This window comes from Passer domesticus, chromosome 25, assembly GCF_036417665.1.
Source record: "Passer domesticus isolate bPasDom1 chromosome 25, bPasDom1.hap1, whole genome shotgun sequence".
NCBI lineage: Eukaryota > Metazoa > Chordata > Aves > Passeriformes > Passeridae > Passer > Passer domesticus.
Window position 1 is genome coordinate 6,062,284 of NC_087498.1, and position 4,823 is coordinate 6,067,106.

Here is a 4,823-nt window from a genome sequence, read left to right on the forward strand (position 1 = left end):
AAAATACCTGCTCTTCCCGAGAAAGAGGCTCGAAGCCAGGGCTATTCACTTGTGCTCAGGAAGCAATCAGAAAACAAAGAGTGCTGCCGAAAGTCTAAGTGTTACTGCAGTCATAATTACGGTGGAGCAGCTATTAAAGGGAGCTGAGGAGCTGCTTTTGGACAAGCTCCACTCACCCCTGGAAGCAGCAGGAACGAAGGTGCTGGAGGGTCTCCAAGGCTGGGGCATGATTAAATCCTCTTAGGACAGCAGAGCAGCATTAATTGGAAGCACACATCCCCTCTGCAGGTGCAGGTGAGTTCATTATCCCCTCACTGATGTCTTTATGAACGCTGTCCTGCTGTGCTGCTGGGCTGGGGGCACCACGAGGGTCTGACCCCTGCCTGAGGCTGGCACTGACCTGAGTGGGGCCAGTCATTAACTGGGACAGGTAATGCAGAAACTCCACGGGTCTCACAGGGCTTCCAGAAGCTGATAGACAAATACCTGGCTTGTTACTTCTACCTGCTAATCAAAAATCGCCCCTTGGCTACAATACAGTCATTGTGTGACTACGTTTAAAGGAAACAAGTGCTGAAACCCCATGAAAGGAAACACGGCAAGGAGTACTCACTGAGTTAGACATTCTCCCATTTCAATATATACGACATTTAATTTCAAGGCAACGTTTGTCTCATTGTGTGGGTTCCACAAACCTCCAAAGGATGTCTCTGACTTCCTCTTGCAGTTACATTTTAACTTTCATTTTATCTTTGGTTTTTTCTTTCCTTCCCCCCAATTCCCTGTACTCTACTGGCTGGATTTTAGAGGATAGAAGAGGAAAAAGGCAGCTGCCCTAGAAATGGGTGAGAGCAGCTGGCAGTGCAGGAGGAGGTTTGGCACCCAGAGGTGGAGGAGGCAGCACGGGGTGAGCGGGTGCCTGGCCCCACAGGAAGGGTTGGGCAATAGCAAATGTGTGGTTGCACTGCCTTTGAGCAGTGAGCAGCTTGTCTGCTGAAGGAATAACACTTGTTGCTGCTCATGTTGAGCTCTGCCGCCCCAGTTTTTCCTGCTCGAGACTGGGCTCCCCTGGCTGGGGCAGTGCCTGGAAAAGCCAGTCCAGGTTTCCCTTTGGGAACCTGCTGGGGCTTTGGCAGAGCGCTGCCTTGGGACCTTGGATCCCTCCCCGGACCCACAGCTCCCAGCTCATCTGCCTAATTGCCTGGCAGCTGCACCCAGCCAGACTGAGGGCTTGGAATGAACCTGCACTGGGAGCAGGGATGGGCCTTGCAGGGAATCTGCTCCTGTTGCTCTGGGAACAGGCTGAGGGCTCGGAGCTCTCCTGCCCTACTCAGTGATCCCTTCTGGTCAGATCCCTGGCAAGGACAGCGTGGGAGGTGAGCTCTGAGCCCGGTGACCCCCAGCCAGGGCAGCCATGTGGGTGCTCACTGTTAATTACATCATTAAGTCATTATTCATAATGATACACTGCAATCTCATCTGTAAAGAAAATATTATGCTTGCACTTCAAAGGCTTGAGTTGAGGTCTTTGAAATGAGCGTTTTTCTCTCGATTCTTCCCTGACTGGAGTTCAAAGAATGATTATTGTGAGTTTAGAGAGCTCCAGCTCCTTCCCTGTGCAGCTCCAGTTCAGCTGCTGAGGACAGGGGCAGGATGCAGGCAGCACCTTCACCTCTGACAGCCAGAGGAAAGGATAATGTGTTATTAGCCTGCATGGTGTCAAACCCACTTTCATTTACTTCCAGCCCTCTGATTCTATCAGCCAGGAACCCAAGGTCATTATGCAATCACAAATTGTTTCTGAATTTCATTAAATCAGCAAATGGGCCTTAGCGACATATTTACATCAGCTGAACTTGTGATAATTTATCCAATTGGGCAATTATTGTTTTGGAATAAAAAAAGTCCTGAGGGATTCTGCTTCATATTAATTTGCCTGCAGAAGACTCAGTGCAACCTCTGCAAGTCAGCTGCAAAAGCAGGTGGAAAATTGCAATCCTGTTGCAGGTTCTGGGATGAATATAAGTGTTTTCCTTTCAGTTTTTACTGCTGCCATATAGCAGGAAAAGGGGAGTGAAATCTTGGGGTAATTTAATATAAATGGATTTAGACTGCAGAGTGTGGGAAAGAAGCTATTGTGGCCACTCCTGTTTTGTATAAATAGGTGGGCTGTGATGAATGACACCATTTTCAATAAAACTGCAGTGTGAAGGGTCACTGGATGTCTTGGGCTGTGTCCAGGACATTCCAGGCCTGTCCTGTGTGTGACAGGATGCAGAGAATCGATTCTCTTTGCCTCGGGACCCTGCTGAGAGTGCAAAGCCTGGCTTGGGTTCAGCAGGTTCTGCCCCTCCGGGCAGGTGTCAGCGCTGCCACCACCCTGGGACTCCTGCAGTCATGGGATTTGTTAGAACTGGGGAACGCGCCGGGACAGGCAAGGTGTGGACACGGGAAGGAACAGCCTGTTGACAGACGGGATTTGCTGGATGGGAGATAAGGAGTGAAGCAGCTCTGGCTGAGGGGCTGCATCTGCCTGCCTGAAGGAGGGCAGGACTGGGGCTGGGAGGAACGGAGATCCAGATTTATTCCCTGCTGGAGCCACTGGGAAAAGTGCCTCTGATTTCAGCTGAACTTGGACCTGCTTCTCCTCTTCTGATCATTTCATAAGCAGGTTCACATTCATCCAGATCTAATTTCATGTACTTGCAAAGCCTGACTCAGCAATAAATGTTATCAGCTTCCACTCAAACCTGCAGAAAACGGGGGAAAGAGTCAACCTTCCCAGAACACACACCAAAGAGGAGCTCTGTCTTGCTGAGTCAGGCCCTCAGTGCGCCTGGACCCTTATTGTTTTGAAACTTGGAAGATGGTCCACAAGCCATGAAGCAGATAAGTGTGTGATGCTTGGATACAATAAAACTCTTCAGTCAGTGCTCAGTGGGAAAAGCTGCAAATGTGTTGATATTTGGGGCAAAGCTTGTTAAAGCTTTAACTTCAAAGGAAATCTGGGGTAAAGCCATGCAGAATGCTCAAACATTTCCATGTACACTGAGCCTGTTAAAGGATTGAACCTTGCAGGTTCTGCCCACAGCAATATATTTTTACACAGCTTCTAAAACAGAAGTTACTGCTGATATTTCGTCCCTGCCTGTTTTCCAGACACAGCCTCATGTTTTTAAACACTGAGCTAGTAACTTCCTAAGTTCACAGATTTCACGATAACGTTTGTACTCTGAAGAAACAAGTTGCTCAACCACGAGCATCCTTGAAGGCAGATGCTTTTGCCACCCCGCCTGTCCCACCGTGCCCGAGCCTCTCGCTGCTGAGTCCTGCAGAGACCAAGTGTGGAAATCCTTGGCTGACACGGCCCTGCCTCCAGCGATTCCCATCCAGCAGTGATTCACCTGCTCAGGTGGTCCCCAGGGAAGGAGACACCTCTTAAGCCATAAAACCAGGGATTTACAGATCGGTATCAGCAGCCACAAATTGTACCTGGAAGCAAAACTCTGCGCTGTGCATTTATTTCTGCTGCACTCACAAAGCTGTGAGGGGAGAACTGGAGCAGTTTCAGTTACAGAGGGTGAGGGATTTGGGATAAGTCATTTAATCTTTGTTTTCTCACCTGAACAGCCAGACAAGCAATATTTAGCATTTTTGTTGGAGTTCTGCATGAAAGGCAGCAGGACTGCTAAAATATTGTTGCTGTAGCCTCAGACCTCAACAAATGTGCTCGTGTCCCTGAAGTTTTGCAAGCAGTGGTGGAGGAGTGTGGGGAGGCCCGTGGGTGTGCTGCTGCTGCTGGCACCGTCCCCTGCAGCCTCACCAGGAGCATCCCAGGGACAGTGGCTGCAGTCCTGCTCCTGGTTATGAGAGGAGGTGACTGCTTGGAAACACGAGAGATCCCTCTGCATCTCATGGAGAGCCGGGCATCGCAACCACGGAAGCGACTACAGCTCCTCCTGGGGTAGTTATACATTCTTAACGAGGAAAGAAAGGTCCTGAAATTTATTGACTGTTGACATTAGCTTTTCTGGCGTGTGCAGTTTAGGGCTGAATTATAGCTGAAGTTGGGGCTGGTGATCTCCCAGATCAGTGACTGCGCTGGACCCCTGACCTGCTCCTCCCTGTGTGGCTGCTGTCCCTTACAAACCTCAGTGCCACGAACGCCATCAGGACATCCATGCGCCGTTTCCTCTTCCCGCGTTCTGTTTCACGTCAATTGCGTGTGTATTTCACTTCAATGTCACGGTTCTTTCTTTTCATGCTTTTCTAAACAAATAAACAAAACCCCGCACAGTTTGAAGTGTTGTGTTTCAGGAGAAGTTTTTTGAAGGGTGAGGGTGGTGTGGCTGGTCCTGAGCCCTGTGCTGTGGCAGTGCTTGGTGACCTCCTGGTGACTTGTCCTGTCCGGTGTGAGCGCTGCAGCATCATTTCCTATGGAAACACCCCCAGCCCGGCCACCCTGCCGCCTGTCCATGGGGAAATTCCCCCATTATCCACCCTGAGCCTCCCCAGCCCCGCCCGAGGCCGCTCCCTCTCCTCCTGTCCCTGCTCCCTGGGATGAGACCCCGAATCCCCTCCTGGCAGGAGCTGTGCAGAGCCAGAAACTCCCCCTGAGCCTCCTTTTCTCCGGGCTGAGCCCTTCCCAGCCGCTCCCGGAGCTCCAGCCCTTCCCTTCCCCGGACACGCTTCCTCCCCTCACGAGGGGCCCGGCCCCGCGGGACGGCGCTCCGGTGCCCGGAGCCGGCCCCGCCGGGAGCCCCGCACCTGCCCCGGCCTCCCGGAACTTTTGCCGGGCCCGTCCGTCCCCGCCCGCCCCGCTG